Here is a 20,838-nt window from a genome sequence, read left to right as displayed (position 1 = left end):
AATTCTCACCTCAGAGGAAACCCTGAGGAAAATTATGGCTAAACATCATTACACCTAATAACTGTACTAAATAAGGATCCACAAAAAAGATGTTATCTCATTAGAAAGGCTCAGAAATAATTATAGCCTCTTATTAACCGCCTAAAGGATGAATACAGGTGTGGCTGAATGTAGGAGCTTAATTAAAATACTCTTTAGGAATGGAGGCTGTATTTGACTTGTTTAATCGTCTGAAACTAAGAAACTTATATAATGTAAAGTGTCTTTTGAGTATGCACGAAGAATGTGGTTATGGTCTTTGTCCAGCACATAAACTAAACCACATGAAGACAAATGCATATAGAATAAAAAGGACGGTGGCAGTTGGAAACTGAAAAGAAAAATGTCTGTAAACAAATAGATGACAAACAGATTGAGATCGACCATCACAGCACTGCTCTCTAAAGGGACCTTTTCATTTTATTGCACAATATCAGTTGTCTCCGAAGCCCAAACAGTTTAGAAGTAATTACTAGTGTTTTCCCCAGAAGGTGATTACTTTGCCACACTTGGCAGCCATTGTCACCGGCCACGCACCACACTCATCAACCCTACAAAGGGGAGAAGTGCTCGATTGATGATGAGCCCTCTGTGGCTAGGGGAGAATTTAAAAGTACTTGTATGAGGCTCTTTCAGGAGATTAACTTGCAATAAGGGCTACCTGCCATGGACACATTCCCTGTATTCATGGTGCTGGCACAAAGACTTTTTAAGAGGGGCACAGCTGCATGAAAGCAATTGGTGAATGGGGATAATAGTCACAAAAGACAACAAACCTCAAGTGTAAAGAAATAAAGTGTTTTTTAAGATTGGAGGCTTCTATTCATTGCGCCACCATTCCTTCTTTTGACCACTGAGGATCCGGCCACTCCATCACCCAAAGCCTCAATCTAATTATTTTAGGACAAGACATGTTATGGTGGAAAGTGGCAAAGAGAAAGCACTCCGGACCAAAGTGCACTTTAATTCAATCACTCTATTTGACAGATTCCTCCTTCAAATGGACGTCACACACCAGTTGACTGGCACAATTGGGAGGCTCCTGGCAATGTCCTGGGCCCTTTTTGGCTCTGGCCAATAACAGAAATCTAACGCACTTGTGGACTAGTAAATGTAAAAGTAGATAGGTGTATATATCCTATTTACAAAAAGCAAACAAAACAACAACAACAAAAAACCCAAACCAAACAACAGTTCAGTGGTATGTAATTATTTATTTCTGTAAATTGTAGAAATCTTCAAAGGCAGATTAGACCGCAGCCACAGGGGCCCAGATCTGATTCCATTCATTAAGTGAGAGAGTGGAAGAGAGAGAGACTGCATGTGTCCTTGCTTACTTAAATGTGAAAATTGCTCATGCCATTATTTCAGATAAGAAAGTGGGAACTGAATAGATTTGCTTTAATATAACAGACATGGGATACCACATACAGAGAGACGGAGGGGGGGCCGGACTTCTTTGCTTTTGCTCACACAGTGGAAAGGCCCTGACAGGTGTGCTTTTGTATGCGTATGTCTATGTGAGGGTGAGGCAGATTGTGTGCGTGTGTGTGTGTGTGCGCACACGCACATGTGTCTGCACGTGCTTTGCCGATGTGAATAAACAGACATGAGGTGTGTGTGTGTTAGTGTGTGTCTGTGTTAAGCCTTTCCACGTTGCGCTGCCACTCCCTGTTGAAGAGAGGGGCCTTCTCACTTCATCTTGGTCTGGTCTTACAGCAGGCCAGAATTCAGTGCTGACCTCCAAGGCTCAGAATAACTGCTCCTGCAATGGAGAAAAAGAAGTAAAGTGTGAACATGTGTGCTGTGAAAACCCGCTGTAGCTGATGGAGAAAATAATATTATTAAAGGAAGCACATTGACTAATTCGAACTATTACTTTGGCGATCGTTCGTCCGGATTTGTTCCAAACTGTGCAAGGAAAGTCGTCAAACCTGGCTTGGTCCTCGGCTGTTTGGTAAGAAAAGTTTACTTTTTACTTTTACGTTTGGGATCGCTTAGGATTTTACGCCGTTGTTTTTTTTTTTGACTCTGCAAACTGTAATAGAATTATAAGATAGATGTTTTTAAAATGTTGCAATGCCAGGTCTGGCAATTAAAAGCTTGCCCGCCACCCTGACCCTCGACCATATGCCAGCTCTTACCTCCTTAAAACTTAGGTGTGAAAAATGGTCAGCTCCTCAACTTTGAGGTCAGTGACATGGCCAGTGAGGTGAGGTGAATGACACTTAAAGGTCAGAGGTCATCTCAGCTAATTTAGCGATCAAGGATCAGCAATCAGAGAGCATTCCCAAAGTCAAATCTGGATAACACTTCTGTTGTAGATAATTATTGGGAATGTTGGGTAAAAGTAATATTTATGTTTGTTTTTTGTAAAATGTTTTGAATATAAATTTGCCAAGAAAAAAAAAGTTTCTGTATAAACCTAGTTCTTACTGCAGCTGGAAATTGACAAAGTTTTATATTTGACCACTAGATGTCAGGATTTGACTAGTTACAGTGCACTTACCCCCCCTCCCCCAACTCCCCTCCACCGGCACCTGAGGGGGAAACTTGTGAGTAGCCTACACATGGTGTGACAGCTTCCCCAGGAAGCTCGGATGACATTTGCCTCACTTAATGACACAAGCTAATTAATCATTAGCTGTCCCAGAGGTATTGCTGTTAGAGAGGCTTTGTCGTGCCTCTCCCCAGTAGGGGGTCCCAGCCTCAACATGTTATGTATGCATAACTGCCTCATCCCACGCTACAACATCTTAATTCTCACCCGTTTAGCTAGTTTGACTGAACTACGCTCGTTCTTTTTCAGCCCTTCATCTCAGCTATAGTATAATCTGCTGAGAGCTAGAACACCTTCATTTCCCAGAGTCGGTTTAATGTAAGATTGGGCTATGGGGCCTCTTTCCCTATGTAGGTTAGGGCTTGGCTCGTGTTCTAATTGTCAGGAGTAGTGAAGAGGAGAGATTTTATTGATGGTTGATTGAGCAGACAAGGGGATGGGGGGGTTTAGATTTGCTGCATCAGTGGTTTTAACCACATCTCTTGATCAAGACCCAATGAACACTTTCACATGTTCACAAATGAATCCAAGATTAGTGCAAGTACTATTGCCCTCGTTTAAATGATTGTCCTTCGTTGCCCTTGTTTTTTCTAGGCAGGTGATGGTAAAATATTTGCTTTATTCTATGTTGCTGTATGTAGTTAAAAATTAAATAGGGAAGCTCACTCTATACCTCAGTGCAAACTTAAACGTATATATACCAAGCTCACAGAGCCATGTGGGTCATGAGTAATTATCTCTCACGGGGTGAAACCTTATCTATATAGTCTGTGAGCCCAACAAGAATTTGAGAAAGGCTTTTGTGAAATATGGAGAAAATAAAATCTGCTCCCTGTACCTGTTAGTGCCCCCTGCATCATTACCACCCCCCCTACTGGGTCTCAGGCTGGTTTTGAGTAGTCCAAGCCTGTTCCGTCACGTAGTGGGGGCTGCAGGTGATGCACTCAGGCTCCCCCTTCATCCACCAGAGAGGTAGTGCATATGTGCACAAGGCCATTGGGGGCACGCGCTGATGAGGGCCTGGGCTGCAGGAGGGCTTTGAAAAATGCTAGAGGTTTTGGGATGAGACTCAAGGTACCCTTGGGATACCATGATCTTTGACACCTCCTTGCTGACCCTTGTGCTTTGTTCTATGACCTGAGAATGGTGCCTACATGTGAAGATACAGGTTAGCTTCCGGCTAATCCAAAAGTTTGGACACGTATTTTAGTGATGAGTCACAAAAAAGTGCTGCAAATTTTAGCATTTGCATGCAGCATTTGCCTTTGTTTGCCTTCAATTGCTTTATTTACTATACAGATTGTTGACACTTTTTAAAACTTGAAGACGATGCCCTGTATTTAATTTATGCTGGCTTTAAAAAATTTTTTCTATCAGTCCAGCACTTTAAGAGTTTTTTTCATGCTAATGTCAGTTTATTGATATGCAAAGGAGTATCGCATAGGGTTTTAATGCCCTTGCTCTTCTAGGAGGCATTTAATATCACTTGGTTATACATAAGATATCTTATTTCCACACTAATCATGGGCAAGATTTCTTTCTGTTGTGAACAGCCATTGTAATTGGGCTGGTATAGAACCTGCACTAGCCCTTATTACGGTGCTAAAGTAAACTTGAGCTCTGATCCATAATGTGACAAAAAAAGGCTGTCAAAGAAACCGATTCCTGGGCTAACTCATTTTACTAGTTAGGTTAGGTACATTTACATGCTATTATTGTCATCACACCATGTCACCTTGATGAGATACTACTTGATTTAATTGTAGCTGTTAAATTTAAAATTTGTTTGTGCATGACATCTAAGCCTTGACCTTGTGGATACAGACACCATAGTTTCTAGATTCCTCGCAGGAGGTTTTTAGACTTCCCACATGAAGAGATTACAAAAAGTTACTGTTCTCTGGCTATAGAAGTATTTGTGAAACCTTTAAGATGCAAAGATGGATCTGCTTCATGTTTGCCTTCGTCTCTGTCTTGGAAAACACCGGGGCGTGTCCCTCCTGTGGGAATGGCATCTCAAGCCTAAAGTGACTGCACCACCCTTTCCTCCACACCCATCACTGTTCACTGTCAGCATCACACATGCACATACCCACCTGCACTCTCGTGCGTGGGTGCACACACACACACACACACACATACACACACACATGCAAACACATAAGGAGCAGCCTGTGCAAATGTACCTGACAGTGGCAGCATTTTTGCCCGGGAACATATTTAACAATGCACACTCGACACCAGTCCCATCTCAGCAGGAAGCCACAGGAAACAGATGAGGACTAGTCAGGTTGATCTGGAAAACTACAGTCTACCTATATTTGCCACGCACTGTGCTCACACTGGCAACCTCTGGGCTTATTAACAATGAATCAACATAATTTTCTGTAGAAAGGAGTCAGGCAGACTTGAAAGAGCCTATACTATGAAGATGAGGGCAGAGTGAAAAAGGGGAGGGAACTCGCTTGTCAGTCAGGGCAGTTTTCACCCCTCCCTGTTGATAATGGGCGCAGCCCATCTTCCTGCATCTGTAAAGCTTGATGTGCACTGTTACTGTTTTCAAGACAGCAAATTCATCCCGAAACCTTTAAAATAACTGTTAATTATTTATTGTGCACCAAAGTGAAACAAACTTTTCTGTTTGCGCCTGTTCGCAGCTGAAGCTTCTTAGCCACAGCTCTTTCATAAGTATCAGGGGTGGGGCTAAGAATTGCATGTGATTCTTTATCTCCAGGAACCCCGCAATTACATCTGGCACAACTCTGCATGAAGTAACGCTTTATAAGCCTTTGTGCATCGCGGCTTTGAAGCGCTCCGGCCTTCTATAAGTTTGCTTTTTGTGCCCCCTCTGTTGTACACCCCACCCCACAATCTCCCCATCCCCCAGCTTGGGACAGAAGACAGAATGTGATGTGTCGTCTCCCTCTCCACACAAAGCAACAGTGCATTGGACACACCTTGGACAGCACAAAGGATGAAAAGCACGACGAGGCTTGGACACGCAAGACTACGCTGCCAAGCCCGATAAAGACGCTTCAAAAGTCGAGCAGCAAAGAGTGGCCTTCTTCTCTTCTGCTCTCTTCTTTTTTTCTTCCCAAGGCCTTGCAACGAGAGAAAAAAACATAAGCTACCGAAAGGGAGGCTGTCTGAGTAAAAAGATATTTTGTCGGTGTTTTTACCTCCTTCTTACATGAGACCGAGGAATGTGATTCCGGGTAATGTTGTGTCTACAGCAAAGTAGACAGCCCAAATTTGCATGTAAACTCCTAGATTAACATTTGTATGTCTGCTTTTGGTATGAGCATGGGATTAACCAAAAACATCCCGGCTTTGAATCAGGCGGCCCATAAATAAACTGCGGCCCTATCTCCAATCCCCTTGTCTCATCAGTCATCCGCTCATAGCCTCGTGAAAATGAGGCCTGCCATTCAGACTCAAAATGGACTGGTCACATTTGGCCATTTTGCATTTTTTGCACAAAGTTTGGTCACATGTAAATATTTTCTTGTGCCCACCCATTAATTTACATTATGGACTGAATTATATTTTTGTACATGCAAAGTCATTTCTGTGTTTAATTTAAGACGAAACAATGGACAGTGCAGCTTTATATTTTTATTCTATATGTTTTTGTCCCCTTGTTAGTACACAAAATTATCGAGACATCATAAAACACGACTTTTCACCGGTAGCTCCCTCCTCCTTCGTCTTGCTTCAATCTCTCTCTCTCTCTTTCTCTCCTTCATTGCCTCATTGAAACAGATGGCGTTTTATGCTGGGCACAATCAAGACTATTCAGCGTCAGGCTGGGCAGCCCTCCCCACCTGCGTTCAGCCCAATCACAACCTAATGAACACACTGGGAGCAGTCTGTTCCAAATTACTCCCAGTTGGAGCCAAGGCCACAGGTAACCCCCCCGACAATCACACTTTTCCCCTTCCTCTCCACCTCACCTCCTTTGCAACAGTTACCTTGCCCACCCGCCCGAACTGATATTGGTTCCAGCATTTAGACCCCGACTCTTACCTTTTAATCAAATCAAGATTCATATCTGTGGGCTGTCAGCATTCCAACACAGCTCAGAGGCTACGTATGTCGCAACAAGCATATAAGTTACATGTGGGGAGATGTAGATTGACAGCTAACGTGTTTATATGTTGGAGATGAATTGGTTCTATTTGATATATCTCTGAGAGCTGTTTTTCCAGATGTGTATAGTGATCTTTGCATCTACCATTAGCCTTTTCTCCCACCTGGGCATACAAGCACACGCATACACACTCTGCATATACACATATAAAGATGCATTCAAAGGCCTTTGTAAATGCTGTGGTGTTAACCATAATAGATCTAGATCAGCATATTTCTATCACTTCAAAGGGCCCAATTTATGCACTTTTTGGTTCAGATCACTTGGTCCATTATTTCAATTCAAGCAGTGTTTGCAGTATTCATAGGCTATATATGCTAATGTTTTATTCATGTAATTGGGTTGAACAAAAACAGAGAAAGTTACCTTTATTTTTAAAAGGCATCGTATTTTTGTATGAAACAGCTACCTGAATAACGTCTCATGTTAATACGTGTCAGTGCAAGTAAGGGGCATTGGTAGGCAGTTGACACCAAAAGTGTGCTGAAGCCAAGATCCTCTGACATTCTGATACACATTCCAACATCCCAAGGGACAAAGGAATGAAACCAGGGAGCCTGCCTCGTCATGTCCCATCAGTTGCTATAGGACCTCAGAAACCCCAGGCCAACTACCAGCTGCCATGTGGGTGTCCATCACTGGGCTTGACAGGAGTGCTGCCCTGCTGACTGCCCTTCTTCACTGTCCCTCTGGTCAATCTACACCTCAATTGGCCCTGCACTGGTGGGTGAAGCCTGCTCCTTCTGCTGCATGTCAAAAAGAGCCAGGATCCACAGAGGAAGTGCAAATATCCTCTAATGGCCTTGATCCAGATGGATGCATCCATGACAATAGGCCCCCGTGCCTGTGGTTTGGGTTTTTTGTCAGTGAGCAACACAGAGGCCACCACAATAACACAGCAAAATTATGCATGCAAGCCAAGTACCATTGACATGTTAAAGAGTACTGGCAGTTGCTATGATAATGAAGTTACCTCATTCCAAGGCAGAGAGCTCTTTTCTCTTAACATGTCTTTAAAGGCATTTTGTGGACATCAGGCAGGCTTTAAGACAATACATACAGAATGAGAAATAATGGATTCAGTAGCTCACCATTTCTCAGCTCATTTGCCTAACACAGGGCTATACATCTCGAAGTGAATGCTGCTTGATGGGATTGCCTTCAGAGGTGTGCTTTGTAGGTTTTACATTCTATTACTCAAGAGACTGACATATTCTATGAAGTCCATATGGACATCTTAAGGATAGGCAGAGTCTGAAATATTAAGATGGCTGATCTATTTCATGACAGTGACAAACAACGTATTCTCTTCGCTGGGACCTGTAGGCTTGAAGCATTGCTCACAAGTATGATATTACAGTCTGTAATGTCACACTTGCCATGAGTGAAGACTGACCCGTTTAAGCAAGCAATAACATCAATGGCAAACCCTCTGTTCACATTGCTTTTAACAGAGATGTTTGGTTACGTCAAGGGGTGTCTGATCTCCCTCTGCCTCCATAGGGTCTCACTGAGAGTGACCACTTTGTGTACAGCTGGGGTATGTTTGGCTAGTAAAGTAAAACCAGGAAGCCTTTGAAACCTAACCAAAGCCTCTTCAGGAAAAGGTTGGAAGTTCACTCTTATTTGGAGACTGCAAAGCTTTCTCCATGGACACACTGAGCTGGGTCAGGAACATCAGAAGCCAGGTTTCTTCCTACATCAACGCAGCTGCACACTGCAACTTAAAGTCAGTGAAAATATCTGTGCCTAGGTGTTATTTGACTGACTTGGACATGTTTCCTTTATTATATTTTCGCCAACACATCAAGAACAGGTCGTCACAATTATTTTTAATGTCTAGTTCAATTAAAGCAGATGTCTCGTGTGCAGGGCTTGTATGCACTGCCACGTTCTTTCTATTTTTGCTAAATGGTGAAAATCTGACATAGCAGACAGGCGCTGAGTGAAAAGATTTCAAAATGCGACTCTAGCACTTTCAAGGCAGGTCCTCTGTGTTAACAAGATGGTAGTTAATGGTTCTGCTTTTATGGTGGTGGTCGCATGTATAATTAAGCTGCTGTTGTATTTGTCATAAAAATCACCGGGGTGCAGGAAATGTTGCAGGAGCCATTTTTACTTTGAGCAGTGGAAAATTAAAACCGTCAAACCTCACAATGTTGTTTTGACATCATTCCAATGTTTATGGATTTTCCTGTGTGTGGTTGAGGTTTTCGTATTAAAAACACTTAAGTGCCTCACCTTGTGTTTGTTGGGGGAACAAAGGTTGCAATGTTTGCACAATGCAGATTGTCCCTTCTGGGAGGTCTTGCCTCTGGTGCTACTTGTTGAGAAACATGTGGCATGTCTGCCATTAATGAATGTCTCACTGTTACCTGCTTTGTTCCTGAATCATACAGTTCATGTAACAATATTTTTATCCATTATGATGGCATAACTATTTAATACTCCATTGTAGTGGAGGATTTGTGCCACTCGCGTGCCATGGGTATAACACCAGGCCAGCTTTTCGAAACGAGAGGAAAATCCCATTGAAACAGGTGTTGCCAAGCCACACTGATGACCTCTTAGCCTACATGTCACCATATCCCCAGAGCAGTTTGGTGTTTGCGTACAAATGGCATGAACAGTGATCTCTAAGTATTTTTTTTCTGTGGAAGAAGCAGTTTCTGGAAACAAACATGCAGACTGTGCAATTTTCTCAAAACAAACACACAGAAAGGGCAAATTTTCTAAGCTGTGCTTCATTTCTTCATTTTGTCGACAAGCGAAACAGTATTAAGAATTAGTTACTTACAAGGATTACTGAAATTTAAGGTGACAGCTCGTTGGCAGATTTTCATGCACTACAGACGCTTGATAAGCCTTATGTTTGATTAACCTGCATGGCCCCAGTGATATCTATGGAGATGAGTTTGGGTGTCATGGCCCTGATGTCACCTCCACAGCAAAAGCTCCCTGCCATGCTTATGACTCTGTATCTATGCTAATATGGGGATCAGCAGGGTAGAAAGCTCATCTGACTCGTGCTTTTGCCTTATCTTATCATCCTCCTTGCCCTGCTCCTTTCTGCACTGCTTCGCTATGTAAAAAAAGTTTAGCCTCTTCTTACTCATCTTTCTTCCTCGATCTCTCACGTTCACATCTTCTCGCCTTTTCCTCTATTTCACATGTCTATTTCTCATCTTTGCTTTGGCCGTGTCAACTTCTGTAATGCTTTATTGAATTATCAACCAATCATACCTAATGTTATGCACTGGACATGACAGTGAATTTCTGACTTACTCAGATCTATGTAGTTTATTTCAGATCAAACAGACTTTGTTAGCTCCTTGGCGAAAGCATAATTGGTACGAGTCATCGAATGAAACAGTCCAATCAAAAGAGCATCTAAAAAAGTTATCTCACGTAGGTTTGTGATCAAGAATGGGTCAGTCCAGACAACAAATCCTGTCTGACTGAACTAACACCCCCGCTTTGCCCCTCTTAGCCTCTTTGTCTCTATCACGCCCTGCCTCCCTGGCATGATTATTTCTTATCATGTATTTATTTGTTTAATCCACCCCTTCCCCCACAACACTTGGCGGCCCCATGCACGAGCTGCCTGTCTGGCAGCAAGGCCCCCACATCCCCCACCTCCTCCTACTTTTCCTATCCACTCCCCATGCCATCTCCACCCAGCCCCAGCCCCAGCCCCAGCCCAGCCACAATGGCTGGATGTTGCTTCCAGAGCCTCAGTGCTTCATTCAGGGGGAAGAGACCCCCACCTCCTCATTTCATCTTTACATCCCTCCCACTTGCATGTGGCCACCACTAGCCAGCCTCTATGCACACTATAAATAATGGATGCATTAACATGCATGAATATCTTTTTAGAAGGGGGGTGGGAGTGCCTTAATTCATTATTAATCCCCTTCAAGGCAAAATGGGCCGCAGCTCCAGTAGAACTAGGCCCCTGCTAAACCCTGCTTTTTGGGACTTCACTTGTCTATGCTGTATTCCTCTTTTTTTCCAGAATTGGCTACTAACTCCACCCACCCATGTCTACATAACCCCCTCTTTTTCAAAGCTCCTCCTTCTGTCCCCTCAATCTCTGCTAAAACACATCTGGATAGTGGGTAATCTTTAATGCTTTTGTGGATTTGGAGGGGGGGTTAAATTGTGATCCTAGGCCGATCATCCCAAAACACAGCCTGGTTAAGTGTCACTTGGTTGATTTGGGAAAAGTCAGACACCACTGCTATGCCAGATGGTCTATTTTTTTTTTTCATTTTCAAATTTTCCATAGCAGGGAAAGGGGATGTAGGTAGTTCTGGCTTTGAAGTTACCACTCGTGCCATTTGGTTCAAGAGCAGATTTAGCAATGGGAGAACGGAAGTAAGAGCGGGGGGTGTAAGGTGGAGGGGATAGAAGGGAAGGATGGGCTGATAGCAAACACTGGTACAAACCTGGTTAGAAAGCGTTACGTCACATATGTGGGTGGTTGGTGGGGAATTATGTTATTTTAAAACTTGGAACACTACATTAGGTATTTAGGACATTAGATCAAATACATGGGTTAGAGTTTAAGAGCATGTGTTTCAAGGAGATAAATTACTATACAGTGAATTAACAAAGGCATGTTGGGTTGACTGTATGTGTTAGCACGCTCATGTGGATTTATTAACAAGATAGAAAATGTGCATATTTTTTAGTGTATCGGTGTGATTCATAGTGCACACCCCTCTTCCACCACACACCCCTCTTCCACCACTAGGTCGCACTGCCTGCTTCGCTGCCTCTTTCCTGCCTGCCACAGTCCTCTGACTGATCCAACCAATCGCACACAGACAACAGAACCACATGAGCACGTCATCCTATCGCAAAATACTACACTAAACACATGCATTTATATTTGGGCACAGGCTCAGTGCACTCACACAGTCCTACACATACTGGATATGTGCCCACCTTACTCACCACATTGATACAATGTACATAATCCTGTTTGTTTGAATCGCCATGGCATATAAATATAACAAATCCAAACAACAAAGTCAAACACATCTTCATTATTCCAGTATTTGTAATACATAAATATGTATTTTTTCCAGAATATTGGTACAGTAGCCTATAGAAAAATGGATTAAAATTTAAAAGCACATTCAATTTTTTAGGATTTTATAAAGGAGTTGGAGTGTGCCAGGACTTTTTGTCAGGCCAAAGTTAGAAAAGCGATATGGAGTTAAACATTTTTGACAAGCTGTAGTTGTGACTGAGACAGTAAAACTTCATGCTTAACAAATACTTGCCTGAGGGTTCAGGTTCTGAGATAGACACTGGCGTAAACATCCAGACAGACTATTTGTTGTTGAATAAAATAAATAATAATTTGGGTTTTGGAAAGTTTCACTCACAGGCTGTTGGATCTGCTGTCGTTTGCTCCTCTTTGCTCCCGTCTCTCAGTCTGGATAGTGGCAGCAGGGGCTGTTTTGTTGACACATACAGGACCTGGTCTCAAGAATTTTCTCAGCTGAATGTTTGGATCTCAGGTTCTCGGCACGAGGCTGGGGACAGGTTGTGAGCTTTAGGCACCACGCTGTTACTCTGAACTTCGCTCAACCCCTTGAATTCCTTTTCCTGAGCAGGAAATTGAAATACATTGAAGTATTGGCACGTTGATGCCCATCTATCACTGGGGCCTACAAGGGGATTGGGGTAAAAGGAGACCCTGTGTAGATCAGAAATGGGCCTCGGTTCAAAGGTAAAGAAAAGAGACCTGGGTGTGGAAAGAACGAAGACCAGCTTCTGCCACATCACACTGACTAATCACAGACCACTATAGGTACTTATATTAAAATGTGCACCCTCATTATTATTCTTCCAAGCTGTCTTAAAGCATTGCTGGATTTAAATATTAAATATAGAAATGTGAAACAAAAGTCGTAGTCTGTCAGCTACCTCCTTTTAAGACAAACTAAAAAAAGGCAAAACTGTATTTAGCTGTCTGAGCTTTGCTTATTCAATTGGATGATATTATTTTAACAACAGGTGTCCCACAAACTGGTGCATACTGTAGCTTTCGCAGTCCTTTATATCCTGAAACATTTTCTTACCAGCTGCGTTGTATAGCATTTGTCAAAAAGTGATGATGCCGCCTTCATTGCATAATCGTGGCCGTAAATGCGCACAGCGTACCAGGAAATGAACCTTGCCGGCGCATCACAGGGGGGTAGGATGATGTGGATGTAGCTGGTTATATAAAACTATAGGGCACAGTTGGAATGAGCCAGATGGGATGATAGTTGTCATTTTAAGAGTAACGAGCTTGTTGTCGGCTTTGGGAGATGTCGCTACTGCATGACCTTGTGAACTTGTCTGCTGCGTGACCTCAAAAAATGGCTCCCCGAGCACCCCTTCACATCCCTGGGTTTATTTGCACAGGCAGTTGCCCAAGCAGGAAGTGACATCAACGGGTCCAAAGTAAAAATATGTCGCAGGACGGGCTGTCTAGGATGTCCAGGACCGGTGTTTGTAAGGGAGGATGCCTCGCACCGGCTCCACAGAGAGTGATGCTTACTGAGGGATGCAGGAGAGCGCCACACAGGCGAGACAGACACCGGAGGCTGAGTGAGTCGCCTGCTGACTGAGTGCTTTATGCCGTCACTTTCATTCATGCAAGTTCAGATATGGTGCCATACTTTGCCCCTGTCTAAAGCCGGTGACGCAGCGCATAACAGGCGATAAGACTTCACTGTGTGTTGAATTAAGGGATTTTGTCGGTGTCGCTCCTTTGAGAGCAGGGTTGAGATGTGTACCGCGATAGAAGAGGGAAAAAAACCTCTGTTATGAATTCAAGTGGAGGAGAGCAGTGAAATCCGTGCGAGGCTTTCGGTGCGCGTTTGCAAATTTTGATACACTAAACTGTGCAGATTGTTAAAAAAATGACTGACAGCGTTAAAAGTAATAAAAACAAGCGGCACATATAGTTTAACAAGTTGGACGCGTAGCACATAGCTTTTCAAGCGGCTTCTCAACACATAAATGGCGTCTATTTTTATCCGTCCAGCGTGTGTGTATGTCGTCCTCACCAGGGAGGCTCTGACAGACCCTGCCGTGCGTCCAGACTGAAAGTACTGCAGTCACGTGGTGTCTGCTATTATCCAGCCTCGCGTCAGGTACAGCCTGCTGTTGTTTCGAAACAGTTTCCGAGATTATATCCCTCCAGTTGAAGATGGGGAAGATATGCTTGGAAGTTGAGAAAAGTAAATTGTAGGGAAAAATTAAAATAACGCGTTATTTGTATTTTCTTCCCTTCAGTTAGTAACAATTTAAAGCTTTAATATGTTAAAATTTAATATTCCCAGGGAAAATCCAAATCCCTTCAGACAAACAGACTAACAAATAAAAAATGAACACCAGAAAGCTCACATTACTACGCTTCATAACTTAGTTTTGATAAAATAAAATAAAGCTAATAAAGTGCAAGCTTCTTGCGTCATACCTGTACAGATCTCAGCATCTCAGCCTGACAAGCCGTGTTGTGGTCATAGCTTATCTACAAGTGCCGATTATTTATTATGTTATGCAGACACAAATTTAAATGTAATAAATTTATTATTATTACTTTTACTGCTCCTGCCAGGTAAAAGTTCATGCTGCTAGATGTTATCTACATATTGTACATTTTGGCATTATATATATCATTCATGCTTCAGCTGTATTAGTCTTATGATTAAGACACTAAATCAAAATAGACCTTAACCACACGTGTGCATTTTAAAATAATTTATGAACTGCACAGTGGTGCTGCTATTTCATACATTGGACACTTGTGTGCAGTAGCATCTGAGATTACTGCTGTATATAACTCACACTGCTGTTGCCTGCCTGTCTGGAGTGATAGCTTCATTATTCATGGTTGCGTGTAGACAGCAGTGCTTAATCTCTGGCTTGAATGGGGCAGCCTGTTACTCTGGAAATAAATGCCTTTGCGTGGTCAGCCTTATCTGGAACACGTTGAGGAATAGAGAGGCACCAAATAACAGGGAGGACTGCTGTGCTGAGCCTCAGGGTGGCAACAGCAGCTAAAAACCCTACCCTACTGTGGCATTTGGGGGCGATTTGAGGCCAGTGGTAATTAGCCAGGCTGGACCTAGGAGCACGGCCATATATTCTCAGTGGTGAAAAGGTCTGGGCAGGGGGTCTATTGGCGTTCGACAGGTGCAGCGGGAGGAAGGCGTCAGGATTTTAGGCAATGAAAACCAGAGATGAGGCCAAATGACAGCATCTTTTGGCTTCTAGGGTCACACGCTCTCACCAAGAGCATCTTCCTTCCATGACACTGAATATTTGTAGATGTGTGTGCATTAGCGCATGCATCTTTGTATGTGTTCAGACTGCATGTGTGTGTGCATGAGATGGTTACTGGTGTGCGACACTGGGGTGGGGAGGTCAGTGGGTCATGTTTTGAGTTGCAGTAATCATCTGTCTCACTTTATCTGGCTCACACTTTCACAAAAAAGATCACTTCTTGTTTAATCACACTTGTGTCCACTAGTATTATACAGCAGTCCCTGTGAAGGTTGGATCGTTTGGCTCTTATAATAGTGGTTTAAGAAAAAACAAACAGTTTATGGCTGTTTTGTTATGTTTTGATGCCAAGAGGGTGACTAAGTTGAGGAATAATCTGGAATCTATCTCTACTGTTAGTGAGACACACAACTCATTGTACTGGCTGTTAGAGGGAGGAAAAGCAGTGGTGCTGACCATGCTATGTTTTTTCTTGCTTCCTGGCTGTTCTGCTTGAACTCAATAATCCTGGTTACAGCCATTACAAATCCTGCTGTCTTGACTTGAGACCCCAGACAGGAGACAGGCTCTGCAACTTGGTTTCATTTAGCATTCCTCTGGGCTTTACGGGCAGGTGTTTGACATTACTGGCAGGATATTTATTGGAAACTTTAAAGGCAACTTTTTTGCTTACCTCTCAATTAGGCACAGACACACATGCGCACACACACACACATGCAGACACACACACACATACAATGTGTACTGTAGGTGCAAGCAAATAGACAAGGGCACTGACATGCTTTAACACATAAGGGGATGATCCATATGGAACATTCTGAGATTGACAGTATGGATGATTTGCAGAACGTGTTATCACTTCTTTCTCCAGCTCTGTCGAACACTTTTTGCCTTTTAAAGCACACATCAACACCATGCAATCCACCCATGACCCATGACCATCACTATCTCTCTACATGCAGCCCCTCTCCCCTTCACCCATTATGTCAAGTCAGTCTATGGAGTGGGGTAGAAATAGAGTTGGTGGGAAGATGGCATGTGTGGCCAATAATTACCGGAGCTTAGCAAGGCCAGTGGCTGTGATGTGCAATTCTCAAATCAAGGTGCAGCCTGAAGACTCAGCCGGTGCCGCTGCTGCCCTCTGCTACTTGATTGCTGGCAGCTGGTTGAGCCATGTCAAGTGGCAGGCAAGGAAATGTGAAATCCCAGATAAAGCACAGAGCCCTAAAAAGCCATGAAGCTCAAGTAATGAGAAGAGTGATGGGGTTTGGGGTTTGGGCATGCTTAGCAGGCAGGCAGGAGCCAATGCTAACGCTTTCAACCTCTTCCTCTTCTTGGTATGTCTGTATGTGAGAAAAAGAGGAGGGGTGAAGGTGTTTGTATATTTGACTTTCCTAATCCTGGATTTAGGAGGATCCACCAAACTTCAACAATGCAGAACTGGTGGGTAGGTCAGCACAGTTCTAGATATACCCAACCTAAATCCTTCTAGGTCATCCTCAGACATAAATCATGTACCTACAGTACATTCTGCCTATGCTTTCATTTTTCCCAGGGCCAGTTTCTGTAAAAATCAAGTTGAAAATCCCCGTAAAGTCCCCCTCTCAAGATCTGCAGAATCATTTCTGATATTAATGGCAACCTGATTTGGAACAATTGTACCAGTTAAACGCATTCCTAGTTTTGTGGAGGCCATTATTCCTGGTTTTTAATCACCCCTTCAGTTTTTATAACCTCCCCAAGCCTTGTGCGGGGTTGAGGGGACCATATGTGGGCAGAGAACAGGGGCCTGTATGTATGAAACAGATAAAAATCAAATTTCACACTGAAGTGGAAGATAAAAGTGAAATTCTAATTAAACCTACTTTTTTAATATTAAAATTCTTTCAAGGCTAAAACACAGATTAGTGAAAACTCAAACAATCCTGCAAATGTGAACACTGCTGCTTATAGGATCACATTAGCTAAGCTGTAGAGTTTTAGTATGTATGATTATATGCTTGTAATCATTTGTTTTTCTAATTTTACACATTTTTTCCTCTTTTGTCAGTATTGTAAACAAACAAGAGGAATAAATGTGGTATTTGAAAACCATTGAAACCATTCTCTAAGCAACTTCATTTTATGCACTTAAAAGTTTAACAATAAATCCTCATTGTTTCTTTGATTGACTTGATTTACCAAAAAACATTTTGGAGTCAAATTTGGTTTCTGCTTGATTTAATTTGTCAATATTTTGTTATGTGTGTGTATATGTGTATATGTGTGTGTGCTAATATGTGTGTGCATGTGAGGGGGGAAATATTTATCCCTTTAAAAAGTGCAAACACTTGCATTTATTTGTCTTTTTGTAATTTATGCAGTGTTTCTGACACATTTTTATCTATTAAGATAATTACAGTTACAATTCTTAATAAAATATCGGCAAATTAAATAAATTAGAAACCAAGTGTGTGTCTTGTGTTGTGGAATAATACACAGTATTGCAGTAGTTGTTTTAGGCATATGTTATTTGGAAGTCCAGACGTGGAACACTGCTGCCAGTGTTCACTATAATGATATAGCGTGAAACCCAATGCAGTGGCTCACTTTGGGCAATTATAGCTTTACAATGTTTGTTAGTATAGCAGAAATTTAATTTGGGGATTTAGGGTTGTTGACAAAACAAATAGCTGCTAGCGACCATGGTTCATCATTGCTGGAATATAGTGAACTCGGTGAGGTCAAGTGCTCATTTTTTCACGTGCTTGTTCATAATGAGCACTTGACAACATACCACATGCATAAATTGTGGTAAAAAGTAAGACTTCCACCACCCGGGTGTATGAACTTTGGACCTTTGGATCCCCAGATGACTTCCTGACTGCCCCACTGGGGAAACATATTTTTTCCACCCACCACCTCAAAAGTTGGGAAAGTGATGTTCTGTAAAACTGGGATGTTTTTGGCCATATAAATAAATAATCCAGTCATTTTGCTGGTTAAATTAGGTAAAACTGTTGTGTTATTTAAAATATTCAACATCTAGTCACCAAAAATGTCTGTCAGTTTTAGTAGATATGGATGAGGGCTTGTGGCGCAGTGTGTTAACTGATTTCGCACATTTCTTTAAAATATAGAGAGTCAGATTTTTGAATAGACTGAAGATCGCAGTCTGTCAAACTCACAAATCAGATTTGCAGAATGTATGAGTGAGTTATTTGATTTTTAAAGTGACATTTAGGCTTTTGGATTTAGTTTAATATTGTACTAAGCTGTTTTAATCCATCACTGCCACATGTTATGCATCAGTGGAATTTAGCAAATTGAATTTTGTCAGTATCCATGGAGCCGGTTATGCAAGACAAACTTTTAAAGACTGTGGTGCCCTCTTGTGAAGTACAATGCACTTTGGTTAGTAAGCTCAGTGAGCCAGGAATTCTTAAATATGTGATTTGAATTAGAAGTCCATATCTTAAAGCATTTATGATGTATTGTTAATTTTGGGAATTGGGAATCTGTTTTGACAAAAAAAAGGCAGAAGCTGAATGAAATGTTGAAATTTCCTAAATATATATAAAATCAAGATATTAAGCAAATAGGCTGAAAAAAGAAAATATAAAATAGCTGCAACATTAATCACATTGAATGCAGAAGATGAAAACAAATTAATTAAGCCAATCAATTTTCAGCATCAGACTTTGGTTCAATTTAAACTGACACACGCACAAATTATATTTGAAAAATCTAATGAACCCTCTATACAACAGAGGGCCGGAGAGGGAAAAGACCTGAACTGGAATGTGGGACAGAATAGAGCTCGGTGTCTTCCGACTTATATTCATCCCTTCTCCCACCTGTTTCTAGGTCTGCACAGCTGGTGTAATTTGTTACTGAGTTATTGTTCTTCATGATTTCTAAGCTTAGCTTAATGTTTAGTTTATTTAATGCAGCTAGTCTTTAGCCTCTAGGTTTCACAGTATTTGATAAAATGTGTGAAGTCTTGTCTTGCTGATGGTTTAGTTATAGTTCACGAAACACCTGGCTGCTCAGACACCAAATAGACTCACTCCACTGCAGTAGGTGACACGCTGTCACGCCTGGCTTGATGGCATAATTTACCCAAGTCACAGTCATGCATGCTGTTTAGCCAGGAGGGCATGGGGCGGTTCATAGAGAGTCTTATTGCTTGTTTACCCTGCGCTTCATGGCCCCCTGCCAGCAGCTACAGCAATTATCACCTTGGAGGAATGTAGGACTCTCGTGTTAAATACTCTTTGACCCCCCTGTTGGAGGAGGGCAGGGGGTGGCTGCTCCTCCCAGTGGACATCAGGGGGTGAAGGCTGTTGGTGATACAGTCAGTGGGTGCAGGTTTGAGTACAGTGTGTGTATGTATTTGTAGCAGTGCAGGAGACACAAGAGGTCTCCTTCCTCAAACACATGTGCTTGCAACTCCCAATAGTGTAAACAAGATTTGGGTGGTGTGTTTACAAAGTAAATTAGTTTCTACAGATCTCTATTTCACTTAAAAACATAGAAGGTGGTCTTGGAGCATATAGGTTTTATTTAGGACAGAGGGTTATCCAGGGGCAACTGTTAGATTTCACCTTCAAGCTGAAGTCCATTATGTTAAAACAAATACTGCAACTTTTTGTCTCATGACTAGTAAATTAGCCCAACCACAATCACAATTTTACAAGCAACTGTAGTGCACTGTTAAAAGTGGCTTTTAATGCACATCTGTGTAAGAGAAAGTGCGAGGAAAAACTAGATCGCGGAGGGTGTCTAGACATGAGAGTTGTATAATATATGATGCTCTTTGCTCTAGAAGGGAATTCCATTTGAACATATGACATGTTTAGGCACAGGAATGTAGCCAGACACACATATCTTTCTTCCTCTTCCATCTTTCTGTGGCCCATATCAAATGTCTTTATTAGTGCGAAGAAAATACTCGGGAATCGCATGTGCTGTAGGGAGTGAAGATACCATGGAAATCAATTGTGTATGGAATCACTATTTTCTGACCATGATTGATGCTTTGAGCTTATGCATTTTTATCTTCACTTTTACAGGCTCTGTATCATGGCCGTCTGCTTAAAGGGATGCTGTCTGCTATCCAGTTATGGCTGAGGTAAGAAAACAACATGTTGTGAGTAGTGCTCTCTCTGCTTTAGATGACAGTGCTGACATAGTATCAGCATAGTTTCTTGTGTGATATATTGCTGAAGGTACAGTGTTGGTGTTGTAATCGCTTCAAAGTCAGCACAGTAAGCGAGCATCTTCCTGAAATGTCTTGCTAATTTTGACCTCAGTTACCCCGAGACCAGCAACTGCGCTCTGTCCTGACTAGTCTGCGTTAAGCTGTGCATTGATTAACCCCTCCTTGAAGGCAGCCACCCTTAAAAAGCGAGGGCCTTTACACGTTGTGACAAACCAAAGTATCCCCGCAGTGTCATCAGATCACTTCGCCACTTTCAATTAGCGATCATCTTTTGCCACATACTGGTAGGGCAGAAGTGCTCTGTTGGGCCAGATGAGCAGCTCAGTCCTGTCCCAAAGGTCCAAAGCTCTTATAATTTATTCATGCATGCATGCACAGGCAGACAAAACAAAACACACCCATCCTGTAGCAGGACAAACAGCTGCCAGCTGGAAGAGAGTGTAGCAGAGTTAGGGTGGGTTAAGGTGCAGAAAGCAGAGGCCGTCGTAACCAGCACGCACTCTTACTACACAAAGCACAATCAGCACATCATCTGCACTTACTTGTCAGGAGTTAAACTTCTTCGTGTTGTCATGGCAACATACTTTACTCTGC

The 20,838-nt window shown here is 42.3% G+C and overlaps 2 long non-coding RNA genes across 2 annotated transcripts in view; one reads left to right on the top strand and one right to left on the bottom strand.

Annotated features, from left to right (window-relative positions):
• Positions 1–1,243: 1,243 nt before the first annotated feature.
• LOC120442709 lies at positions 1,244–13,809 on the bottom strand. The gene is made up of 3 exons (XR_005614885.1): positions 12,845–13,809; positions 12,146–12,368; positions 1,244–1,804 (listed from the first exon to the last, which is right to left on the bottom strand). It is a non-coding gene; the product is annotated as an uncharacterized LOC120442709 (long non-coding RNA).
• Positions 13,229–20,838, top strand: part of LOC120442708 — an 83,036-nt gene continuing 75,426 nt past the window's right edge. The window contains exons 1-2 of the long non-coding RNA XR_005614884.1: positions 13,229–13,358; positions 20,096–20,154. This is a non-coding gene — a long non-coding RNA (uncharacterized LOC120442708). The remainder of the gene's footprint in view (positions 13,359–20,095; positions 20,155–20,838) is intronic.

The sequence above is a fragment of the Oreochromis aureus genome, linkage group 2 (assembly GCF_013358895.1).
Source record: "Oreochromis aureus strain Israel breed Guangdong linkage group 2, ZZ_aureus, whole genome shotgun sequence".
Lineage (NCBI taxonomy): Eukaryota > Metazoa > Chordata > Actinopteri > Cichliformes > Cichlidae > Oreochromis > Oreochromis aureus.
This window is presented reverse-complemented; position numbering and strand designations above follow the sequence as displayed.